At 41.5% G+C, this 27,442-nt stretch overlaps 1 protein-coding gene across 1 annotated transcript in view; it reads right to left on the bottom strand.

The window, feature by feature from the left end:
- The window catches only part of APOLD1 (apolipoprotein L domain containing 1), a 71,630-nt gene that overhangs the window by 6,061 nt on the left and 38,127 nt on the right, over positions 1-27,442 (bottom strand). The window lies entirely within an intron of this gene.

Raw genomic sequence — 27,442 nt, 5'->3', positions numbered from 1 at the left:
AAACAAGTGTGTTGTCATTCTCCCAGGGGGATACCCTGCCTTTCCTGAGAATAGCTAATGACGCCATAGGGAAGGCCTTCAAACGCACCCCAGGCTGACCAATTCTAGTGTTTCTTGAGGCCACCATTACAAAATCATATTTTAAAAGAAAAGGGAGGGGGTGGAAAACCCCCATATCTGATAGAGCCACTCATACTCCACTGCTGTATTTTTAAAAGCATTGTGAATCTGTGAGTGGCTGGAGCCTGTGATCCATTTGGCATGTGGCGGGTACCCTGCAGCCCTAAGAATGCAAGGCCACACCCGCAGGAAGTGCTGCATGCAGTTTTGGGCATCCCCAGCTGTGGAGAAGACATTGGAGGTCTCAGAAAGGGCACACTCTAGGCCACATGCATCAGAAAAATCAGTGGGGTCAGGTTGCACGAGGAGCTAATTATACGCTTTCAACCACAGCAGGGAACTGGCTTCCCAGGTTTTCATTTGAAGTAGCAATTGTAGCCCATGTGACAGGGAAATGAGTGGATTCTGTCTACAGGGTAGCGAGGCATGGGCTGAAGGGCAATTTTTTTGACAATTCAGCAGGAAAAAGTGAGTGTAGCTTCCATGGACTTGCTGCAGACCAGATCAGATGGAACACAGATATCTCTGGGGCATTCAGAGGTCGTTGGAGCTCAGCCTAGGAATTCAGTCCTACTATATGGCCCCAAATCCATCCATCGTCCTTCTAACCCTCTCCTCCAGATAAGGAGGGCCAAATTCGTTTCTCACTTGAATAAGGATTATCTCAACTGTCTGGCTTACCTGGAAAGCCTTAACAGCCATATCATTCTGGAACATGATTCAATCCCCCACCTTTATGACTATACTTTGTATTTATCAACACAGGATAGCAACAGTAGCAGCAGTAGCAACAGTACTATTTGCTACTACTCACAACCGTAGTCCTTTCACACTTGATTATTCTAGATTTGGTCTACTTCCAAATATTCTTCTTGCAGCTCCTCAAAGGATAACTGTAACCTCAATCTAGATGTCTCCAGTGTGTCCTTTTGAGGTTAGAAGTGGAAGAATATCCTCCTCTGTCTCCATAGACATGGTCACTCCAAATGGGATGTGGGCCAGGGTGAATTGGGGAGGTAGACAGGAGGGAACATACCCCTAATTCTTCAGCTGACATATGTTCCTCTAACTTCCCCGGACATCATCTTGTGTGTTTTGGGTTTAGAGGAACACAATTAAATCTTTATTTTATAGATGAGGAATATTGCTGGGATACAGGGTCTTCTTCAGAGCATCAACATCATAGTCCAGAGGTAGGATGAAGAACTAGAGGGTAGAGGAGAATAGACAGCATGTATACTGACCTCAGCCCATCTCTTGGAATTTGTTTTTCTCTGTGTTGAAAACCCATTTTCTTTGTATTTGCCTCCTTATGGAGGCAAAAAAAATTGAGTTCATTGACAGTTTGGGCTAAAGTTTTACTGCCCATAAAAACCTGGTACTTTGGCCACTCATGGTGGCCCATGCCTATAATCTTAGCACTTTGGGAGGCAGAGGAGGGAGGGTTGCTTGAAGTCAGGAGTTCAAGACCAGCCTGGCCGACATAATGAGGCCCCATTTTTACAAGAAATTTAAAAATTGGCAGGACATAGTGACTCACACCTGTAGTCCTAGCTGTTCAGGAGGCTGAGGCAGGAGGATCACTTGAACCTGGGAGGCAGAGGTTGCAGTGAGCCAAGATCACACCACTGCACTCCAGCCTGAGTAACAGAGTAAGACTCTGTCTCTAAATAAAATAAAATAAAATAAACCCAACTGGTACTTCACCTTGTTTATAAGAACTAACACTTGAACTTAACAATTTCAATTCAGCATTTGTTTACATTTATTTATTTATTTATTTACTTATTTTTGAGATGGAGTCTCAATCTGTCACCCAGGCTAGAGTGCAGTGGCATGATCTCAGCTCACTGCAATCTCCGCCTCCCGGGTTCAAGCAATTCTGTTGCCTCAGCCTCCCAAGAAACTGGGACTACAGGTGCACACCACTACACCTGCCTAATTTTTGTACTTTTAGTAGAGACAGGTTTTCGCCATGTTGGACAGGCTGGTCTCGAACTCCTGACCTCAGGTGATCTGCCTGCCTTGCCCTCCTAAACTGCTGGTATTACAGGCATGAGCCACCATGCCCAGCCAGCATTAATTTCATATAGTAAAGACGCAATAAGAAATTTTAGGAACAAATGAAGGCATTTTGATCAAAAGTTCTGTGTGGTCAGTTTCCCCAAAAAAAGTGTGTGGACCACATCCTCAAACTTCTTTTTTAAATTGTTTTCTGGGCACTTCCAACATATCACCCTAGAGAGACTACATTGAAAATGATGGTTGGCCCTCAAACTAGCCTTCAGATCTGTTCAACTCTTTTTTTTTTTTTGAGGCAGGTTCTCGCTCTGTCACTCAGGTGGAGTGCAATGGCACGATCACACCTCACTACAGCCTCGACCTCCTGAGCTCAAGCAATCCTCCCGCCTCATTTTTTGACTTTTTGCAGAGACAAGTTCTCACTGTATTGAACTCTTGAAGCAGCTGAACTGTGGCATTAGCTATACTAGCTTGAATTCTGAGTCCTCGAACCATAAGGAAATTCAGTGTAGGAAGGAAGAGAGATAAAGAGCTTTTTAAGCATAGGAATCTTCAGGCCCCAGCCCTAGACAGTCTAATTCAAGTGGTCTGGAGTGGGATCTGGGACAATACAGGTGATTCCTACCTGCAGCCGGGTTTGTGAACCACTGCTCTAGGAACTGGTAGTTTTGTTTTGTTTTGTTGAGACAGAGTCTCGCTCTGTTGCCCAGGCTGTAGTGCAGTGGTGCGATCTCGGCTCACTTCAATCTCTGCCTCCCAGATTCAAACAATTCTCCTGCCTCAGCCTCCCAAGTAGCTGGGATTACAGGCACTCACCATCATGCCCAGCTAATTTTTGTATCTTTAGTACAGATGGGGTTTCATATTGTTGGCCAAGCAGGTCTCAAACTCCTGACCTCAGGTGATCTGCCTGTGTCGGCCTCCCAAAGTGCTAGGATTACAGGCATGAGCCACCACGCCCAGTCAGAACTGGTAGTTTTCTGACCACCTGTCACATGGCAGCAGAAATAGTAAGTCTAGTGGAAAGGACCGTGTTACCTAGGTGTTTCTATAGTTATCAACACCCCATTTGCTTTAGGCCCCTACTTAAAACTATCACATTTTAAAGATTAAGTGGGCCGGGAGCGGTGGCTCATGCCTGTAATTCCAGCACTTTGGGAGGCTGAGGCGGGTGGATCACAAGGTCAGAAGTTCAAGACCAGCCTGGCCAAGATGGTGAAACCCCCGTCTCTACTAAAAATACCAAAAAAATTAGCTGGGTGTGGTGGCAGGCGCCTGTAATCCCAGCTACTCAGGAGACTGAGGCAGAGAATCACTTGAACCCGGGAGGTGGAGGTTGCAGTGAGCTGAGATCATGCCAATGCACTCCAGCCTGGGTGACAGAGTGAGACTCCGTCTCAAAAAAAAAAAAAAAGAAAAGAAAAAAAGATAAAGTGATAATTATGCTCAAGGCCTTTCAAAGGCCTGGGCCACTTCCATTTTTTGAGGCTCTCAGTTATTTTATTTTTATTTTATTTTTTATTTTATTTATTTATTTATTTATTTTTGTTGTTGTTCAGAGGGAATCTCACTCTGTCGCCCAGGCTGGAGTGCAGTGGCCGGATCTCAGCTCACTGCAAGCTCCGCCTCCCGGGTTTACGCCATTCTCCTGCCTCAGCCTCCCGAGTAGCTGGGACTACAGGCGCCCGCCACCTCGCCCGGCCAGTTTGTTTGTATTTTTTTAGTAGAGACAGGGTTTCACTGTGTTCGCCAGGATGATCTCAATCTCCTGACCTCGTGATCCGCCCGTCTCGGCCTCCCAAAATGCTGGGATTACAGGCTTGAGCCACCGCGCCCGGCCTTATTTTTTATTTTTTTGAGACGGAGTTTCGCTCTTGTCGCCCAGGCAATGGCGCGATTTCGGCTCACTGCAACCTCCACCTCCCGGGTTCAAACAATTCTCCTGCCTCAGCCATCCAAGTAGCTGGGATTACAAGTGCCTGCCACCACACCTGGCTAATCTTTTGTATTTTTAGTAGAGATGGGGTTTCATCATGTCGGCCAGGCTGGTCTCGAACTCCTGACTCAGGTGATCCACCCGCCTCGGCCTCCCAAAGTGCCAGGATTATAGGTGTGAGCCACAGCACCTTGCCTCTCAGTTGATTTTTAAAAATGAAGAAATTCTATAATGGAATATAAAAAATTATGGCTTATTTCTTTTAATTGCAATGTAATATATCTTATAATGTCAATATTTTGCTATTCACAATATAGTCACAGGATTTATAAAATATTAATTCATAGTGCACCAAGTGGAAAAGTGGCACAAGATTAAAGTTACATGATGATGGCTTTTTCCTTTTAATCCTTAACAGTATATCTCAGTGTCTAAATATAGGACCTCTTTTGGAGACATCAAAAATATGAAATTGAGGCCGGGCATGGTGGCTCACCCTGCAATTCCAGCACTTTGGGAGGCTGAGGTGGAAGACTCACTTGAGCCCAGGAGTACGATACCAGCCTGGGCAACATGGCAAAACCCCATCTCTACAAAAAATACAAAATTAGCTGGGCGTGGTGGCCTGCGCCTGCAGTCCCAGCTACTGGGAAGGTTGAGGTGGGAGGATGGCTTAAGCCCCAGAGGCAGAGGTTGCAGTGAGCCAAGATTGCTCCACTGCACTCCAGCCTGGGTGGCAGAGCCAGACTCTGTCTCCAAATAAATAAATAAATAAATAAATAAATAAATAAATAAATAAAATTAAAATTAAAAATAAAATTGAGACAACTTGTGAATGTGAGGTTTTGTCCAAAGGTCTTGCAGACTTTCCTTTGTCATCTGTTCTAATATGTACATTCACCAAAATAAAAATAAATTCGGACAGGTGCAGTGGCTCATGCCTGTAATCCCAGCACTTTGGGAGGCTGAGGCAGGCGCCTCAGTGGTGTGTGCCCGTAGTCCCAGCTACTTGGGAGGCTAAGGTGGGAGGATGGTTTGAGCCTGGGAGGTGAGGCTGCAGTGAGCCGAGATCACACCACTGCACTCCAGCCTGGGCAATAGAGCCAGACCTTGTTTCAAAAAAAAAAAAAAAAAAAGGAAATTAAAATAATAACACATATTCACCTGAGGATTTTTGCTCATGATTTCGTGAATTTCCCCAGAATGTAAGTGCTCTAGAACATAGTCAAGCTCTCATAGTTGCTTGTTGAATTTAACTAAAGAAAAATGCTTTGTTCACTTAAAGAATTACCATTATTTTATAACAATTTTATGAGAATTTAACATAAAATTTTCTCTTGGACTATACAGCTTGGTATAACTTAGAATACTTATTCTGCAGAAGACTTCTAGGATATCTATATTGCATGGAATCTCAAGTATTATTGTCAAAAATTCGTAGAACTGCACAACAAGTACTGTAGTCCGGCCATTTTCATTTCTCCAAATTGGCCTCCAATCTTTGTTAATGTACACACACATCCTTAATCACTAGTGTTTAAACACCAGCCTGTGTTCTTTTTTCTACTTAATGTTCCTGCAGATACACACTTGTCTACGTTGACATAGTCCTCACCTCTGTCATTTTTTAATAGCTATGTAATAATCCTATTGTTTGCTTAGTCATTTCCCTATTAGACACTTGGATTGCTTCCAGGTTTTTCACTGTTATAACTAGCGTTGCCAGGACATCTGTGTACATTTTTTTTTCCTTTGGATTATTTATTTGAGGAGTATTCACACACGGGAAAATACCAACTCAAGGAGAATGACCATCTTCATCGTTTTTGTTATATATTGCTATATTGTTTTCCAGAAGAACCCATTTATAATGCCACCAGCTTTTGTAAGAATAGAGGCAGAAGGCTTTCAGAATTTTCTTATATTAATGTTTAATTTGTTCGATTTCAGCTCCACTAATGTGTATTGAACACCCACTGTGTACTACAGATCATGCTAGAGTCTGGGGACCAAAAGCTGAATAAGATATATTCCCTGCCCTCCAGGAGATGGCAAATCTATTAGAAAAGAAAAAGACAGAATATATCATTTAAATTTAATATGAGGCAGTGCCACGGGTGTGTGCTGGTACCAAGAAACCACAGGGCAAGTGCATGCCCAGGAAGTACTAGGGAAGACTTTCTGGAAGCACTGACATTGAGCTGAATCTTGAGAGTTAAACAGAAGTTATTTGGACAAAAATTAGGAGAGAGAGGAGGGCAGGCTGGTCAAAGGAACAGAATGCACAAAGGAATGGAGGAGTGTCCAGGGTGTTTAGTGTTGCTGAACATAAAGTGGGAAGCAGGGAAGGCCAAAGGATGAGGCTTAAGGGGTAGGTAGAAGTCAAGTCATGACAGCTTTCCCGTGCCATATGGGAAAGAGGGAGAGCCATTGAAGGCTTTCATCTGTGGCCTTACAGGGTTAATTTGACATTGTTGTGTGAAAGTTGTGTGAAAGATGGTTCTCAGAGGTACACAGCTAAAGCCAGGAGACAGTTAGAAGGTTACTGAAGTAGTTGACAGAAATTATCTCAGATTTGGCTAGTGTTGGTAGGATGGAATGGAGTAGATAAAGTACAGAGTATGTTTTGGAAGTAAAATTGGCTAATCATCCCTAAGGCTGCTCAGACGGGGTAACCATCACAGCCACTCACATTCTACTGGCCAATCAAGTTGTGGCCAACCCAACATTAAAGGGTAGGAGCTCGGCACCGTGGCTGGCTCCTGTAATCCCAGCACTATGGGGGGCTGAGGCAGAAGGATTGCTTGAGCCCAGGAGTTTGAGACCAGCCTAGGCAACACAGTGAGAACCCATCTCTACAAAAAAAACTAAAAATTAAAAATTAGCCACACAAGGAGGTGTGCACCTATAGTTTCAGCTACTTGGGAGGCTGAGGTGGGAGGACTGCTTGAGCCTGGGAGGGTGAGGCTACAGTGAGCCAGCCTGGGCAATAGAGCGAGACCCTATCTCAAAAATGTAAAATAAAATAAACTAAGGGATAGAGAGGTATACGCCTCCCACAGGGAGAAGCAAGCAGAAGAAATATAAACCATCAGATCATTGTCAGGATGCTTTCCCGGCCAAGCACAGTGGCTCACACCTGTAATCCCAGCACTTTGGGAGGCCAAGGCTGGCGGATGCTTGAGCTCAGGAGTTTAAGACCAGCCTGGGGAACATGGCAAAATCTTGTCTCCACACACACACACACAAAAGCCAGGTGTGGTGGACCACCCCTGTGGTCCCAGCTACTTGGGAGGCTGAGGTGGGAGGATCGCTTGAGCCCAGGAGGCAGAGGTTGCACTGAGCCAAGACTGCACCACTGCATTCCAGCCTGGGTGATAGAGTGAGACCCTGTCTCAAACAAACAAACAAAGAAAGAAAAACAAAAAACACCTTTCTTGTAGAGAAGATATTTCCAGGTGACCTGGGACACCATCATCCACCTCCTATACCCTCTTCCTCTTCAGTTTGTTCTTTGGAATTGCAGTCTCCATCTGGATATACAGGTTGAGAGGCTGAGTTCCCCAGTCCAAAAATCTGAAATCCGAAATGCTGCAGTGGGCATTTCCTTTGGGCGTCACACTGGTGCTCAGTAAGTTTCAGGTTTTAGAGTGATGCTCAAAGGAAATGCTCACTGGAACATTACGGATTTCAGATTTTTTAATTAAGCATGCTCAATTGGTAAGCATATAATGCAAATATTCTAAAATCCCGCCAAAATTGAAATCCAAATCACTTCTAGTCCCAAATCTTTTGGATAAGGAGTACTCAACTTGTAGTAAAAATCTCGCTCTGGCTAATATAAGCGAATTATTGCTATGAGACTGAGGAAACATACTTGAGCATGGGAAAGGACCATGGAGCTCTAAAGAACAAAGAAACTGAAAGGACATCGGTCGTTTTGTAATTGGAACAGCCTGTGTGATGAAACTGACAAACGACTGTTTCCTTTTGTCCTTGTATCACTTTAAGAATCAAAGTTCCAGGAGTGATCACTGAGTTGGCTGAGCTTAGGTCAAGTGCCCATCTATTGTCTGCACTGGGCACGGAGAAAAGGGGTGAATTGCCTTCAGCTTTCAAGTGGGAGATGGTAAAAGAACTTGACCTTCCCACCAACATTACATATATACTCAGGGAGAAGATGTTTCACACTAGGAAATTACAGTGGGATTGCTATGGCAGGGAAAAGGAAACTGATGGTTAGGTAAAAAGAAAATATCCACAATAAACATTTTAGCCTAATTTGACCCACCTGGAGTTTATTGTATATAGTGCATAGCAGGTGCTAATTCTTCTTCAGATGAATTTAATTTTGATCATTTTATATTAAAAAACACGCTTTTCTATAGATGTGTTATTGCTGGTTAGTCTTATACTGATTTGTTACCATTGTTAACATCTAATTCTAGGAAATCTATTCCACTGAACAATTTACCTATTTTTAATTCAATATAATATGATTTTGAATGTTACTGCTTCATAATCTGATTTTTATTTTTAAAGGGAGACTCTACCTTCATTGCTTTTTGCTGAGGAAAAAAAAAAACATGTATCTTTGCTAATCTTGCTTGCTTTTTCTTTTGGACATATCTGATGCTGGGAACTCTTTAATTGTCCCAGGCTTCTTATGTGTTCCACAGAAGGCAGTTTAAAGTTTGCTCTGCTTCCTCCTCCACAGGTGTGCACACCTGCACAGAACACCTGGGATCCTGTGGGTGAAACCTACACTCTATCATTAATATAGAATCGTTTGCCCCATGGGCCCTATTACAGAATATCTAGTTTACCACATGCCTTTTCCTCTGGTGCCAGAAAGACTGCAGCTGAGTCCACATCCCTCCAGTAGCCATAAAGATTCTCTTATCTTCCAGGATACTGGGAAACAATTACCTTTGTCTGACCCTTTCTCAGGTTTAGTCATTATCTTCCGAGTTCTCAGACATCTACAACAGTATTGCAGCCTGGATTATAACACCTGCTTGTTTTGTAGCTACAGAGGCATCATAAATCTTAAGCTTTCCCTTAGCTTTTAGACTATTTGAATGGTTTAATTTGTAATATGCCTCTTATAGGTGAGAGAATGTTGGATATTGATTTTCTTTTCTAACTTTGTTTAAAGCCTATTTTTAGTAGAATTCAGTCGGTTCACATTAAGCAATATGATGAAACAAAGGGTGCATCTTCTAACACCCTGAAAGTTGGTCATTATTATTCTAGTTATTTGCTTTTATTAGTTTTTTTGTTTGCTTGTTTTCTTGTGTGTGTGTTTTGTTCTTTCTTTCTTTTTTTTTTTTTTTTTTTTTTTTTTTGAGACTGGGTCTCACCCTGTCACCCAAGCTGGAGTACAGGGGCATGATCATAGCTCACTGTAACTTTGAACTCCTGGGCTCAAGCAATTCTCTCACCTCAGCCTCCTGGGTAGCTGGAACTGCAGGTGCACACCACCACACCCAGCTAATTAAAGAAAAAAAAAATCGTGTAGTAATGAAGTCTCACCATGTTGCGTAAGCTGGTCATGAACTCCTGGCCTCAAGCAGTCCTCTCACCTTGGCCTCCAAAAGTGCTGGGATTACAGAAATAAGCCATTGTACCCAACCGTTTTTTTAAAAATATAGTTTCTATGCTGAGTTTTCAACTCCATTTGCTTTTGAATTAGGTGAGAAAATGATTTGATGTAATCTATTTTCCTCTCCAATCTTGCTTTGTTAGACTATCTTTTAGAGCAGTTTTAGATTTGCAGCAAAATTGAGTGGAACATACAGAGATACCCCACGCTCCCTGCCCTCACACATGCATAACCTCACCCATTATTACCAACGCCCACAGAGCAGTACCTACGTTACAATCCATGAACCTACATTGGTCCAAAGTCTGCAGTTTACGCTAGGGTTCCTTCTTGGTGTTGTACATTCTGTGGGTTTGAAAAGTGTTTAATGACATGTATCCACCATTATCGTCTCATACAGAGTGGTTTACCTGCCCTGGAAATCCTCTGCACTTCACCTGTTCATCCCTGCCTCCCTCCTAACTCCTGGCAACCACTGATCTTTGATCACTGTCTTCATAGTTTTACCTTTTCCAGAATGTCATGTAGTTGGAATCACAGTACGTAGCCTTTTCAGATTGGCTTCTTTCACTTACAGATATGCACTTAAATTTCTTCCACATCTTTTTGTGGCTTGAGAGCTCATCTCTCTTTAGCACTGAATAATGTCCCATTGTCTGGATGTGCCACCATTTATTCACTCAGCTACTGAAGAACAGCTTGGTTGCTTCTGATTTTTGACAATCACAAATAAAGCTGTGGTAAGCATCTGTGTGCAGGTTTTTGTGTGGACATAAGTTTTCAGTTCCTTTGGTTAATATCAAGGAGCATGACTGCCGAATCTTATGACAAGAGTATATTTAGTTTTGTAAGAAACTGCCAAACTGTCTTCCAAACTCATTGTACCATTTTCGATTCCCACCAGAAACTGAAGGAAAGTTCCTGCTGCTCCACATCTTCATCAGGGAATTTAGTGTTGTCAGTTCTAGATTTTGGCCATTCTAATCAATATGTAATGGAACTTCATTGCTGTTGTAATTTGCATTCCCTGATATGATATTCCCTGACATATGATGTGGACATCTTTTCATATACTTATTTACCACCAATATCTTCATTGGTGAGGTGCCTGTTAAGGTCATTGGCCCATTTTTTGGTCAGGTTCTTTGTTATCTTTTCTTTTTTCTTTTGTTCTTTCTTTTTTGGGGGGGGGCGGGGGGGAGACAGTCTGGCTCTGTCATCCAGGCCAGAGTGCAGTGGTGTAATGTTAGCTACTGCAACCTCTGCCTCCTGGGTTCAAGCCATTCTCCTGCCTCAGCCTCCCGAGTAGCTGGGATTACAAGTGCACACCACCATACTCGGCTAATTTTTGTGGTTTTTGGTAGAGACGAGGTTTCATCATGTGGGTCAGGCTGGTCTCAAACTCCTGACCCAAAGTGATTTGCCTGCCTCGGCCTCCCAAAGTGCTAGGATTACAGGTGTGAGCTACCACACCCGGCCAGGTTCTTTTTCTTCTTATTGTTGAGTTTTAAGAGCTCTTTGTATATTTTAGATAATAGTCCTTTATCAAATATGTCTTTTGCAAATATTTTCTTCCAGTCTGTGGCTTGCCTTTTCACTCAATTCACAGGGTCTTTTGCAGAGTAACATTTTTTAATTTTAATAAAGTCCAGTTTACCAATTCTTTCTTTCATGGATTGTGCCTTTGATGTTGTATCTGAAAAGTAATCACCAAGTCCAGGGTCATCTAGATTTTTTCCTGTTACCTTGTAGGAGTTATTAGAGTTTTATGTTTTATTCTTAGGTCTCTGACCCATTTTAGGTTAATTTTTGTGAAGAGTATAAGATCTGTGTCTAGATTCATTTTTTTCTGCATGGGGATGTCAGGTTTCTAGCACCAGTTATTGAAGGACTATCTTTGTGCCATTGTCTTGCTTTTGCTCCTTTGTCAACGGTCAATTGACTATATTTATGTGGGTTCACTTTGGGCTCTCTATTCTATTCTATTGGTCTATTTTTCTAGTCTTTCACCAATACCACACTGTCTTGATTATTGTAGCTTTATAGGAAGTATTAAGTCGGGAAGAAGTTCATTGATTTTATTCATCTTTTCAAAGAACCAGATTTTGATTTCCTATTTTTAATTTCATTGATTTCACCTCTAATTTTTATAATCTTTTCTTCTACTTTTCATTTATTTACTTAATAGACAGGATCTGTCACCTAGGCTGGAGTACAGTGATGCAATCATAGCTCACTGTAACCTCAAACTCTTGGGTTCAAGTGATTCTCCCACTTCAGCCTCCTAGGTATCTGGACTACAGGCACACACCATCACGCCTGGCTAATTGTTTTAATTTATTTGTAGAGACTAAGTCTCACTATGTTGCCCACCCTGATCTTGAACTCCTGGCCTCAAGCAATCCTCCCACTTCACCCTCCCAAAGTGCTGGGATTACAGGTGTGAGACACCGTGACTGGCCACTTCTACTTAGTTCAGACTTAATTTCTTCTTTTTCTAATTTCCTAAGGTGGAAGCTTAGATTATTGATTTTTAGATCTTTCTTCTTCTCAAATATATGCATTCAATGCTATAAAAATTTCCCTCTAAGCACTGCTTTTACTGCATCCCATAAATTTGGTAAGTTGTATTTTTCACATAATTTTTTTTCTTTTTTAGAGTTAGGATATCACTCTGATGCCCAGGCTGGAGTGCAGTGGTGCAATCATAGCTTAATGTAACCTCGAACTCCTGGGCTCAAGTGATCCTCCCACCTCACCCTCTTGAGTAGCTAGGACTACAGGAGTGCACCACCATGCCTGGTTTTCATTTTCATTTAGTTTAAAATATTTTAATTTTCTCTTGAGAAGAATAAACATATAAAAGCGTATTGTTCAATCTCCAAGTATATTGGGATTTTCCAACTACCTTTCTATTATTAATATCTAGTTTAATTTCATTGTGGTCTGAGAGCAGACATTACATTATTTTCATTTTTTAAAAATTTGTTCAGATATATTTTATGGCCCAGAACGTGGTCTGTCTGGGTAAATGTTTTATGTGACTTTGAGAAGAATATGTAACCTGCTACTGTTTAATAAAGTCAACTATAGATGTCAGTTACATCCAGTTGATTGATGGTGGTGTTGAGTTCAACTATGCCCTACTGATTTTCTGCCTGCTGGATCTGTCCATTCCTGAGAGAGGGGTGTTGAAGTCTCCAGTTATAATAGTGGATTCATTTATTTATCCTTCCAGTTCTGTCAGTTTTTGCTTCACATATTTTGACACTCTGCTGTTAGGTGCATACATTGGGTAAAGGATTGTTATGTCTTCTTGGAGAATTGACCCCTTTATCATTATGTAATGTCCCTCTTTCTTCCCAATCAGTTTCCTTACTCTGAAGTCTGTTCTGTCTAACATAAGCATAGCTAATTCTGCTTTCTTTTGATTAGTGTTGTCAAGGTGTGTCTTTATCCATTTATATGTGTCTTTATATTTAAAGTGGGTTTCTTGTATACAACATATAGTTGGGTCTTGTTTTTTGATCCACTCTGACAATCTCTTGCTTTTAACTGGTGAATTTAGACCATTGACATTCAAAGTGATTATTAATACAGTTTGATTAACATCTACTACATTTTTTACTGTTTTCTATTTGTTGTCCTTGTTCTTTGTTCTTATTTTTATCTTCCACTCTTTTTTTCTTTTGCCTTTTGTCATTACAATTGAGCATTTCATATAAATTAATTTTTTCTCATTTCTTAGCATATCAGTTATACTTCTTTTTTTCTAACCTTTTAAAATGATTGCCCTAGAGTTTGTAATATACATTTACAACTAATCTGAGTCACTTTTGAATATGCCATACGACTTCACAGGTAGTGTGAGTACCTTATAATAACAAAATAATCCTAATTTCTCTCTCACATCTCTTGTATCATTGCTGTCATTTGTTTCACTTATACATAAACATACATAAATATAAATATATATATATGCAATATGTAATCAAGAACATTATTGCTATTGTTATTTTGAACAAACTGTTATCTGTTAGTGCCCAACCCTTGGCTCTTTGAGGAGCCAGAGGAGAAAAGAGGCTTGGGTTTTAATGAACTCTGACAATAGCAAGCAGAAAATTATCAAAGAACAGGACACAGGCTTTGATGCCATTTCCTCCATCGTAAGTTGCCAAAAACAAATGGGGCAGGAAATTGGGAATGAATTGGATGGACAAAATGAGATAATTAACAGCTTTGCCAATTTGCTGGAGAACACAGATGAAAAACTTTGCACTGAAACCAGGCATTTGAACATGGTGGATAGAAAGTCAACCTCTTGTCGGATAATAATGGTGATTTCGTTGCTGCTTATGGCTACTGTAGCCATTGCTGTCTGGCCAACCAACTGATGGCCATAAAGGGGCCACCAGGCATGACACCTGCCCAGCACCTTTTTTGTACACAAAATCTGCTCCAATAAATTCTCCCAAAGCTCTAAAAAACTGTTATCTGTTAGAGCAATTAAAAATAAGAAAAATAAAGTTTTTACATTTTACCTTCACTTACTCCGACATTCTTTCCTTCTTAATGTATATCTGAGTTTCTGACCTATATACTGTCTCTTTTTTCTAAGGAAATTCTTTTACTATTTCTTGCAAGGCAGGTCTACTGGCAACAAATTCCCCCAATTTTTGTTTGTTGGAGAAGACCTTTATTTCTCTTCCACTTTTGAAGGATGATTTCACAGTGTACAGAATTCTAGGTTGGTGGGATTTTTTTCTCTCAACGTATTAAATATTTTACTCCACTCTCTTCTTGCTTGCATACTGTCTGAGGAGAAATTGGATGTAATTCTTTTCTTCTCTATAAGATTTTTTTTTACCTCTGGTTTCTACAGGGATTGTTTCTTTATCTTAAATTTTCTGTAGTTTATGATATACCTAGGTGTAAGTTTTTTTTTTTTTAACATATATTCTTATCGGTGTTTTCTGAGCTTTCTAGATCTGTGATTTGGTGTCTGACACTGTTTTGGGGAAATTCTCAATCATTATTGTTTCAAATATTTCTTCTGTATTATCTTTCTTCTCCTTCTGGTATTCTCATTACACATTTACACCTTTTGTAATCGTCCTACAGTTCCTGGATATTCTTTTCTGTTGTTTTTTTCAGTCTTTTTTCTCTTTGTTTTTCAGTTTGGGAGGTTTCTCTTGAGATATCCTCAAACACAGAAATGTTTTCCTCAGCATGTTTAGTATACTAGTAAGCACATCAAAGACATTTTTCATTTCTATTGCACTGTTTTTGATCTCTAACATTACTTTTTTTGTTGTTTTTTTTTTTTGAGACGGAGTCTTGCTCTGTCACCCAGGCTGGAGTGCAATGGCACGATCTCGGCTCACTGCAACCTCTGCCTCCTGGGTTCAACCGATTCTCTTGCCTCAGTCTCCTGAGTAGCTGGGATTACAGGCATGTGCCACCACGCCTGGATAATTTTTGTATTTTTATTAGAGATGAGGTTTCACCATGCTAGTCAGGCTGGTCTTGAACTGACCTCGTGATCAGCCCGCCTCGGCCTCCCAAAGTGCTGGGATTACAGATGTGAGCCACCGCCTAGCCTCTCTAACACTTCTTTTGGTTCTTTTTATAATTTCCATTTCTCTGCTTACATTGCCTACCTGTTCTTGCATGCTGTCTACTGTATCCAGAGCATCTGGTTCTGATGCATGCTTTGTCTCTTCAAACTATGTTTTTTGCCTTTTAGTATACCTTGTAATTTTTTCTTGACAGCCAGGCATGATGTATTGGGCTAAAGGAACTACTGTAAATAGGACTTTAGTAATGTGGTGGCAAGGTGTGGAGGGAAAGGAAGCATTCTACGGTCCGATAATTAGGTCTCAGTCTTTTAGTGAGCCTATGTCTCTGGACTGTGAACTTCACAGGTGCTTCTCTGTCTCCCCCTCTCCTTAGGTGGGACAACATAGCTAGACTAGGCTGGAATTGGGTATTTCCCTTCCCCCAGATCAGTTAGGCTGTCATAAAACCCCATCAGGTTAGGCTCCAGTTAAGTAATTTCTTCTGAGGGAAGACCTTGTTCATAAGAACAGAATGCTCTGGGGTATTTCAAGATGGTTCTTTTTCCTCTCCCCTTGATGGAAGCACGAGAGGATCTTTCTCCAGAATTCACTGTGAGAACCTAGTGGAGCCCCTGGAGGTAAAACTATGAAAGTGTGGGAGCCTCCCAATAAAGTTTTTATCTTGAAGACTTGTCCACACCAAGCCTCCAGGAATTTATCCATTACAGTTCAGGTTTTCCCACTCCAGCACTGATTCCCATGAAGGTTTCTGCTCCAGTAAGTAAGAGGTGATTATCTACATTCACCTGTGTTTCCAATTTGGGATTTGATCTATGACCTCCCATCTCTTATGGATCTAAGAAGAGCTGTTGATTTTTCAGTTTACTTAGCTTTTTTATTTGTTAAGACGGAGTGGTGACTTTTTTTTTTTGAGATGGAGGTCTTGCTCTGTTGCCCAGGCTATAACGCAGTGGTATAATCATGGCTCACTGCAGCCTTAACTGCCTAGGCTCAAGTGATCCTTCCATCTCAGCCTCCTGAGTAGCTGGGACTACAAGCATGTGCCACCATGTCTCGCTAATTTTTGTATATTTGGTAAAGGTGGGGTTTTGCCATGTTGCTCCAGCTGGTCTTGAACTCCTGGGCTCAAGTAATCCTTTTGCCTCAGCCTCCCAAAATGCTGGGATTGCAGGCATGAGCTATGGTGCCCAGCCAGGAGTGGCGACTTCTAAACTCCTTACATGCCAGAATGGAAACTAAAGTTCCTAATCCACTTTTTTTCCCTGAAAATGTAGCATTTTAAAAGTCATTTCTGCCTTTACTTTCAATGCTTAAAAAAAAAAAAAAAGTGTAGACTACCTTTGAAAAAGGTGGGAGGCAGATTCTATAAGTTAGGCCTCTGCACATGAAGTGAAAACAGAGTTTGAGTCCTAAGTCTGTGGTTTGTGTGTGACTTTGAGCAAGTGACTTGACCTATTGAGATTCAATTGCTTTTTTTTTTTTTTTTTTAATTTAAGAGATGGGGTCTCACTGTGTTGCCCAGGCTGGAGTGCAGTGACGTGATTCGCTTACTGCCACCTTGAATTCCTGGTCTCGAGCAATCTTTCCAACTCAACCTCCTGAGTAGCTGGGACTACAGGTGCATGACACTGGTTGTATTTTTTTTTTTTTTTAATTTTCTGTAGAGACAAGGACTCCCTATCTTTCCCAGGCTGGTCTCAAACTCCTGGACTCAAATGATCCTCCTGCCTCAGCCTCCCAAAGTGCTGGGATTACAGGCGTGAGCCACTGCACTCAGCCTCAATTGCTTTTATAAGGTTTTATTTATTATATTGGAAAGGGAATGTGGAAACCCTGTGAGACCTACAAAATGCGGTGCAATTATAAGGTATTCTTACCTTTTTTCAAGCCAGTAACTATTTTTTACTTCTAGTTATCTGTGGCCTTTTCAATTGTTCAATATTTGTACAGTTGTCCCTCAGCATCCATGGGAGATTGGTTTGAGGACTCCCCACAGATATCAAAATCCACAGATGTTCAAGATCCTTATATAAAATGGCATAGTAGGCCGGGCATGGTGGCTTACGCCTGTAATCCCAGCACTTTGGGAGGCTGAGGCAGGCGGATCCTGAGGTCAGGAGTTCGAAACCAGCCTGGCCAATATGATGAAACCCCGTCTCCACTAAAAATACAAAAATTAGCCAGGCATGGTGGTGCGTGCCTGTAGTCCCGGCTACTCGGGAGGCTGAGGCAGAAGAATCATGAACCCAGGAGGCGGAGGTTGCAGTGAACTGATATCGCATCACTGCACTCCAGCCTGAGTGACAGAGTGAGACTCTGTCTCAAAAAAGAAAAAAAAAAGGCATAGTATTTGCATATAACCTACTCACCTCCTTTCATAAACTTTAAATCATCTATAATTACATATAATACCTAATACAATGTAAGTGCTATGTAAGTAGTTGTTACACTAGTTTTGTTTTTGTTTTTGTTTTTGTTTTGAGACAGTCTCCCTCTGTAGCCCAGGCTGGAGTGCAGTGGCACGATCTCACTGCAACCTCTGCCTCCCGGGTTCAATCAATTCTCATGCTTCAGCCTCCCGAGTAGCTGAAATTACAGGCGCAGGCCGCCACATCCGTCTAATTTTTCTATTTTTAGTAGAGATGGGTTTTGCCCTCTTGGCCAGTCTACTTTCAAACTCTTGACCTGAAGTGATCCATCCACCTCGGCCTCCCAAAGTGCTGGGATTACAGGTGTGAGCCACCACATATGACCAGTTTTTTTATGTGTATTATTTTTATTATTGTACTGTTGTTTTTAATTTTTCTGAATAACTCCAATCAGTGGTTGGTTTAATTCACAAATGCAGAACCCACAAATACAGAGGGCCAACTCTTATTTCTTTTTTTGAGACAGAATCTTGCTCTGTCGCCCAAGCTGGAGTGCAGTGGCATGGTCTCTGCACACTGCAACCTCCACCTCCCGAATTCAGGCAATTCTCCTGCCTCAGCCTCCCGAGTAGCTGGGACTATAGGCATGTGCCACCATGCCCGGCTAATTTTTGTATTTTTAATAGAGATGGGGTTTCACCATATAGGCTGGTCTCGAACTCCTGACCTCAGGTGATCCACCCACCTTGGCCTCCCAAACTGCTGAGATTACAGGCATGAGCAACTGCACCCAGCCCAGGGGGCCAACTCTTATTTATTATCCTGATAGTATATGCCAGCTGATTTACCAGCTAATTCTTTTTTTCTTTTTCTGTTTATTTGTTTTGTTGTTTTTGTTTGTTTTGTTCTGTTGTTTTTTGTTTTTGAGACATAGTTTCATTCTGTCACCCAGGCTGGAGTATGATCTTGGCTCACTGCAACCTCCGCCTCCCAGGTTCAAGAGATTCTCCTGCCTCAGCCTCCTGAGTGATTGGGATTACAGGCACGTGCCAACACACCCAGCTAATTTTTGTATTTTTAGTAGGGACAGGGTTTTGCCATGTTGGCCAGGCTGGTCTTGAACTCCTGACCTTAGGTGATCCAGGCAGATAACCTCAGCCTCTCAAAGTGCTGAGATTACAGGCGTTAGTCACCATGTCTGGCCCCAGTTGATTTTATATCATTGTTTTACTATTGCCTTTTTATGACTCTCAGAGCTACCGCGCCCGGCTGGTCTATGCGTCTTTATACAGCCTGCAGAACCAGGAAGACTACATTTCCCAGCACTCCCTTGCATAAAACTCCTCTCCCAGTCTCTCAGGCTCCTTCTCTCTTCCTCTGCATGGCTGGAAATGAAGATTCCAAGATGGCAGATGCACAGGATGGGAGAACCCCTGATCCCTGAATTTGCTGCTTAGAGAAGAGCTGCTCTGGTGAACTCTCAGGCCAGGAACATCAGCATGAATAAGAAACAAATCTTTATTGCATTAAGCCATTGAGAGTTCAGGGTTTATTTGTTAGCCCAGCAGAGTTTATTCTATCCCCATACCGTGCTGTGGTCTTACTTACTCTTCGCTGGCATGAAGAATCACATCCACCTGGGGAAGAACACCATGTGAGATACACATAAATGTGTATGAGTGACTGGAGAATAAGGAACATTCCTGCCGTACTGTATCTAAGACACTGCTGGAAGGGTACCTTCACACTTGGAAATGTACTCACCGAGAAATCCACCAATAAAGCCCACACTTAGTAGAAATAAAAAATATATAATAAAGTTAAAAATAAAATCCCGCCGGGCGCGGTGGCTCAAGCCTGTAATCCCAGCACTTTGGGAGTCCGAGACGGGCAGATCACGAGGTCAGGAGTTCGAGACCATCCTGGCTAACACGGTGAAACCCCGTCTCTACTAAAAAATACAAAAAGCTAGCCGGGCGAGGTGGCTGGCGCCTGTAGTCCCAGCTACTCGGGAGGCTGAGGCAGGAGAATGGCGTAAACCAGGGAGGCGGAGCTTGCAGTGAGCTGAGATCCAGCCACTGCACTCCAGCCTGGGCGACAGAGCGAGACTCCGTCTCAAAAATAAAATAAAATAAAATAAAATAAAAATAAAATCCTTCTCTATCTGTTTTCACCCTCTAGAGGTAATACTGAGGTTTGTAGTTTGTGATGTGTTCTTACATAATGCTGATGATTATACAACCGTGTGCATTTCAAATATGTGGTTGTGGTTTTCTTTTACAAAAATAGCTTTTATATATTGCTATGCAACTTTTTTTTCCACTTAAAAAACATAATAAACATTATTGGGGAGAATTGGGGAGATATTGGTGAAACCATATAAAATTTCAGTTAGGGGGAATAAATTCAACAGACCTTTTGTACAACATGGTGACTATAGTTAATAAGGTACTGTAGTCAGACGCGGTGGCTGATGCCTGTAATCCCAGCACTTTGGGAGACGGAAATGGGTGGATCACCTGAGGCCAGCAGTTCAAGACCACCCTGGTCAACATGGCGAAACCCTGACTCTACTAAAAATACAAAAATTACTGGGGCATGGTGGCAGGCACCTGTAATCCCAGCTACTTGGGAGGCTGAGGCATGAGAATTGTGTGAACCCGGGAGGCGGAGGTTGCAGAGAGCCGAGATCACGCCACTGCACTCCAGCCTGGGCGACAGAGGGAAACTCGGTCTAAATAAATAAATAAATAAATAAATAAATATAATGTGCTATATATAGTCAGTCCTCTGGATCCTCAGGTTTTCCATCCATGATTCTACCAATCTCAGATCAAAAATATTTGTGAAAAAATACTTTAAAATAATACAAATTTTAAAAGACAGTATAACAACTATTTATATAACACATATAAAGTATTATAAGTAATCTAGGGATGATTTAAAGTGTAGACATCCCCCACATATAAGTGGGGGATTGGTTCCAGGACCCCCTGTAGATACAGAAATCTGAGGATGCTAAAGTCCCGTATAAAATGGTATAGCATTCATGTATAACCTATGTACATCCTCCCTATCCTTTAAATCATCTGCAGATTACTTATGATACCTGATACAATGTAAATGCTATATAGTTATTATACTTTATTGCTTTTTTATTTGTATTTTTTTATTGTTGTATTGTTCCCCCCCAACACAATATTTTCAATTTCTGGTTGGTTGAATCCACAGATGAGGAACCCACCAATACAAAAGCCAGCTATATATTGGAAGATGTGCATAGGCTATGCACAAATGCTACACTATTTTATAAGGTACTTGAACATTCCCCAAAGTTTGGAATTCACAGGGGGTCCCGAAACCAATTTTTCTTGGATATGGCGGGATAACTGTATTTAGGAATTGTTAAGAGGGTAATTTTTAAATGTTCTTGCCGCATACAAAAAAAAAAAGTGAGGTAATGAATATGTTAATTAGCTTGATTTAGCCATCTCACAAGGCACACATATATCTAAACATCATGCTGTGCACAATAAGTATGCACAACTTTTATTTTCAATTAAAAATAATTTTTTTTTTCTTGAGACAGGGTCTTGCTCTGTTACCCAGACTAGAGTGCAATCATGACTCACTGCAGCCTCTGCCTCTCGGGCTCAAGCAATCCTCCCATCTCAGCCTCTGGAGTAACTGGGACTGCTACACCCGGATTTTTAAATTTTCCTTTTAGAGACAGGGTCTTACTATGTTGCCCAGCTCCTCAGGAGGCTGAGGCAGGAGAATTGCTTGAACCTAGGAGGCAGAGGTTGCAGTGAGCCGAGATTGTGCCATTGCATTCCAGCTCTGGGTGGCGGAGCAAGACTCCATCTGGGAAAAAATAAAAAATAAAATTAATTAATTAATTTTAAAAAGTCAGAGTATTCCTTCCTTGTTTCCTACCTGCATCAGCTCTGTCTTTTGCAGTAGCTGTCTCCATCTTTAGCTATAGCTCCTCTGGGTGGCCCTGCCTCCATGGTTCCAAATTTCACTGGGCTCCTATTATGCTATGCCCTCTCCTTTGTACCTGAGGCCCTAGGAATGGGAATCACTTTCCACCATTGCTAGTCTCTAGGCACTTCACCATCCTTTGTTTGTTTGCTTGGCACCACCCAACCTCTGTAAGTAAACTCTTCCTTAAAAACAGCTTCATTTGCAGCCTGGGCAACATAACAAGATCCCATTTCTACAAAAAGAAATTTAAAAAATTAGCCAGGCATGGTCGTGGTGCACACCTGCAGTCCCAGCTACTTGGGAGGCTGGGGCAATAGGATTGCTTAAGCTCAGGAGTTGGAAGTTGCAGTGAGATATGATCACACCACTGCACTTAGGCCTGGGTGACAGAGTAAGACTCTCTCTCTCTCTCTCTCTCTCTCTCTCTCTATATATATATATATATATATACACACACACACACACACACACACACACACATATATCTGGCATATATATATGTGTGTGTGTGTGTGTGTGTGTGTATGTTCATTCGAACCATTTGGGGTTGAATTCTGTTCCCTTCCAGCACCCTCTCATATATAGACATTTTTCCAACGTGATACATGTGGCTGTCACTCATTTTAGGGAAAAGTCATGATTTACTAATTCATTCCTTTGTTGATAGACATTTATCATATTTTCAACTGAATTATATATTAGAAACTATGGTGCAGTGAACATCCTTGTGTGTGAGTATGTGTGTGGGTATATGCTTATGACTATTTCTGTAGGGAAGACTCCTCAAATTGAAATTGCTTGAACAAAAGGCATACATATTTTGAATTTGATAAATATTTTCTTTCCCAACTGAGTAGCGATTAAACAATTTCCTCTCCCTGGAACATACTTATGACTAATGAACAACAAACAAGCTATAGCCATGATAAATAAAATAGTAAGGCTTTAGTCAAATATGCATGTTTAGACCATTAATCCAAAATAAATTATGGATATTTTTAAACCTAAAAATAAAGCAAGTCTTTATAAAGGAGTTTCTGAATCCTACAGCTATTCAGACAACATAATCCTTCAATCAGCTTTATTTCAAGGAAAGAGAACAATTTCTAACTGTTCGAACTAATCTGACCAGAAAAAGTTCCAATAGTTCCCAAGTGTATTAGATTAAGCACATGATTAAAAATACAATTCAAAGAACATTCTGATGCTAAGTTTTAGTGTATGTTCATGTAATATATAACTTCTAGTTGGGACGCAGACACCAAGATGGTTGCTATCACATTCTAGGCTTAGGTTATAAGGTTTCATATCTCAAAAGCACGAATATATTCGAAAGAGGCAAGACACATCTTCAATGAGTATTGTATGTAATAATAAGTTTTAAATGATCTAACTTTCCACCAGTAGGGGAATGGCTAAACTTTGGTATGTCCTACTATGTACCAAGTTTTAAAATGTGCTGTACTGACTATTAGAGAGGTAGACTACCTTTCATATGTTGGGGGAGGGGGTTGCCCTTTCAGATCCTCATATGTAAATGATCTATTCATATATTTTGCACATATTTCTATCGATTTGCTTTTCTTTCTTATCCACATGTAGAAGGTTTACCGTGTGGTATGGACTTAAGGGTTTTGTTGTTGTTGTTGTTGTTGTTTTGGGGTTTTTGGGGTTTTTTGTTTGTTTGTTTGTTTTTGAGACAGAGTTTCACTTTTGTCACCCAGGCTGGAGTGCAGTGGCACTATTTCGGCTCACCGCAACCTCCGCCTCCCGGGTTCAAGCGATTCTCCTGCCTCAGCCTCCCAAGTAGCTGGGATTATAGGTGCCCACCACCATGCCTGGCTAATTTTTTGTATTTTTAGTAAAGACGGGGTTTTGCCATGTTGGGCAGGCTGGTCTCGAACTCCTACCCTCAGGTGATCCGCCCACCTCAGCCTCCCAAAGTGCTGGGATTACAGGCGTGAGCCACCGCACCTGGCCAAGGTTTTTGTTTGTTTGTTTGTTTTGAGACAGGGTCTGACTGTGTCACCCAGGCTGGAGTACAGTGGCACAATCATGGGTCACTACAGCCTCTGCATCCCAGGCTCAAGTGATTCTTCCATCTCAGCCTCCTGAGTAACTGGGACTGTGGGCATGGTGGTTAATTTTTGTATTCTTTGTAAAGATGGGGTTTCATCATGTTGCCCAGGCTGGTCTCGAACTCCTAGGCTCAAGTGATCTGCTTGCCTCAGCCTCCGAAAGTGCTGGGATTACAGGCGTGAGCCACAGCACCTGGCCTGGACACAAATTTTTTGTTATGTATATAACAAGTTTACTTCTATTCAGTTGCTTAATTTTTTTCATGGTGTTGTACAGTTCCGACATCATGTGATCAAATTATCCATCTATCAATATGGCTTTTTGCCTTTCTGCAGCTTTTAATAATCACAGACTCTTCTAGGTTTTTAATTTCACTTCTATTAATATTTGCAAATGGTAAGAAGTAGAAATTTAGCATCTTCCTCCAAATGGAAGGCCAATTATCCTAATGTCTTTCCTAGAAGTCCCAGTGAATGTCTTCTCATCTCCCATTGACTCTGGCCATGCCCATTTGTAAAGTAGTCACTCCCAACAGGGTAACTGGATATACTGACGTCAAGGCAGCAGATGGGGTCAGTCCCTTCAACACACTTTAATAAGGCTAAATGATATCCCAAATAAATTTTGTGAAACTGTCCTTGTAGAAAGTACAATAAATGCCAGCAGCAGCAACAACAACAAGAACAAAAACAGACATCTACTGCATGACCTTATGAATTATCCTATTCCTTACTGCCATTAACATATTTGTCTATTCCTAAGTCAATATCACGTCATTTAAATTACCAAAAGTCAGTGATATACTTTATAGCCTCTTGTCATACAAGGTAGCAAGGAAGCTAACAAAGACAACTACAGTTCTGCCAAGGGGACACAAGAGGCAATTTTGGCCAAGATGGGACAACTTGAGCTTCATTAAGGATAATAATTACAATGGAATGAAACCCTTCAAAGATATTTAAATCCATGTGTTCATAATGGTTTAAAAACAAACAACTATAGCAGCTCCCCCTTCTCTATGGTTTCCCTTTTCGTGGTTTCAGTTACCTTTGGTCAACCACAGCCTGAAAATATTAAATGGACAATTCTAGAAATAAACAATTCACAAGTTTTAAATTGCATGCCATTCTGAGTAGCGTGATGAAATCTCGTGCCATCCTACTCCCTCCCGCACAGGATGTGAATCCTCCCTTTGTCCAGCTGAACCACACTGTAGGCGCTCCCTGCCCATTAGTCACTTAGTAACCTTCTGGGTTATCAGATTGGCTGTGACGATATCGCAGTGCTTGTGTTCAAGTCACCCTATTTTACTTCCTAATGGCCCCAAAGTGCAAGAATAGTGATGCTGGCAATTCATATATGCCACAGAGAAGCTGTAAAGTGCTCCATTTAAATGAAAAAGTGAAGGTTCTCAACTTAATAAGGAAAGAAAAGAAATCATACACTGAGATTGCTAAGATCTGTGGTTAAGAATGACTCTATTGTTGACACTGTGAAGAAGGAAAAAGAAATTGCACTAGTTTTGCTGTTGCATCTCAAACTGCAAAAGTTAAGGCCACAATACATAAGTGCTTAGTTGAAGTGGAAAAGACATCACATTTATGGATGGATAAATTGAATGTTTCTGTTCATTCAATAGGAAAGGCAGGAAAAATGCTGGCTCTGTCCCTTTGTTTACCAGGTTTTTGTTTTGTTTTGTTTTGTTTCTGAGAGTCTTGCTCTGTCGCCCAGGCTGGAGTGCAGTGGTGCAATCTCGGCTCACTGCAACCTCTGCCTCCCAGGTTCAAGCAATTCTTTCGCCTCAGACTCCTTAATAGCTGGGATTACAGGGATGCACCACCAGGTCCAGCTAATTTTTGTATTTTTAGTATAGACAAGGTTTCACCATGTTGACCAGGCTGGTCTCGAACTCCTGACCTCGTGATCCACCCGCCTTGGGCTCCCAAAGTGCTGGGATTATAGGCGTGAGCCACTGCGCCTGGTACCTTACCAGTTTTTAAGATATTGAATTAGTTCGGGCGTGGTGGCTCAGGCCTGTAATCCCAACACTTTGAGAGGACAATTCGGGCAGATCACGAGGTCAGGAGATCAAGAATATCCTGGCTAACACGGTGAAACCCCATCTCTACTAAAATACAAAAAAAATTAGCCAGGCGTGGTGGTAGGCGCCTGTAGTCCCAGTTACTCAGGAGGCTGAGGCAGGAGAATCACCTGAACCTGGGAGGCAGAGGTTGCGGTGAGCCAAGATCGTGCCACTGTACTCCAGCCTTGGCAATAGGGTGAGAATCCATCTCAAAAAAAAAAAAAGATATTAAATTAGTTGCTTTCCATCCTTCAAAAGTGACCAGTTACAGCAGTTCCCCTTATCTATGGGGCATATGTTCCAAGACCTTCAGTGGATGCCTGAAACTACAGATACCAGTGGATACAAAGAAATGCTATAAAACTCAGGAGAGGGTTGCACAACTCTGCAAATACGCCAAAAGCCATTGAATTGTACCCCTTAAATAAGTGAATTGTATGTTACGTGAATTCTCTCTCAATAAAATGATTTTTTTTTTTTTTTTTTTTTTTTTAAGAAAAAAACAGGCAAGAAAGCTCTTACTTTTGGGAGATGGAAGAGGGTTGAGATTGGATGGGACACATAGAGGGGTTTTGAGGAGTGGCTGACAAGGTTCTATTTTTTGACCTGATTGGGGGTTACAAAGATGTTCTCTTTATAATTATTTGTCTCATAGTTTTATGAATCTGTGTTTTATGTTTCAGCATAAAAAGTTAAGTAAAATGAGTTATTACTTTTTAAAGCATGGGTGAGAAGGGGCTGCCCTGGGCTGGTTCTTCAATGTGCCTCTCTGAGCCCTGAGCCTGCTGTCCCAGCTGTCATGCAGGGTTGGCTGAACACTGTGGAATGATATGAGTGGTCTGCTGTGGTTCAGCGGGCCAATACCCCCAGACGCAGAGGCAGGTCTGTGGTGAACGTGGGCTCACCAAAAGCATTGTGACTCCCTCAGAACTGAGCTTCAGCCTCTTCTGGAGACACTTGCAAGACTATGGCCTTGTTGCCTGAAAACATGAGCCTGAGTCCAATCTCTTCAAATCTCTTTGGAGATGATGGTATGGGCAAAAGTTATCAGATATTTTTTATAGTTCTTGTTTTGGAGAGGTTTTTCTTTCATTAAAAAGCAGCTGTAGGCCAGGCACGGTGGCTCACACCTGCAATCCCAGCAATTTGGGAGGTTGAGGCGGGTGGAGCACCTGAGGTCAGGAGTTCGAGACTAGCCTGGCCAAAATGGTGAAACCCTATCTCTACTAAAAATACAAAAATTAGCTGGGCGTGGTGGCAGCCACCTATAATCCCAGCTACTCTGGAGGCTGAGGCAGAAGAATTGCTTGAACCCAGAAGGCGGAGGTTGCAGTGAGCTGAGATTGCACCATTGCACTCCAGCCTGGGCAACAGAGCGAGACTCCATCTAAAAAAAAAAAAAAGCAGCTGTAGAAAGGAAAAATATTATATGGTTCCACTTATATGAGGTACCTAGACTAGACAACTTCATAGAGACAGATGGTAGAACAGAGGTTACCAGGGGATAGGGGAGAAGAGAATAGGAACTTAGTGTTTAATGGGTACAAGCTTCTGTTTGGGATGATTTTTTAAAAGTTCTAGAAATGGATAGTGGTGATGGTTACACAACAATGATAAATTGCTTAAAAGTGGTTAAAATAGTAAAATAATAAATTTATGTTA

This window comes from Rhinopithecus roxellana, chromosome 10 (assembly GCF_007565055.1).
Source record: "Rhinopithecus roxellana isolate Shanxi Qingling chromosome 10, ASM756505v1, whole genome shotgun sequence".
In the NCBI taxonomy this organism is placed as follows: domain Eukaryota; kingdom Metazoa; phylum Chordata; class Mammalia; order Primates; family Cercopithecidae; genus Rhinopithecus; species Rhinopithecus roxellana.
The sequence above is the reverse complement of the archived record's forward strand: the minus strand, read 5'-3'. Positions and strand labels throughout refer to the sequence as shown.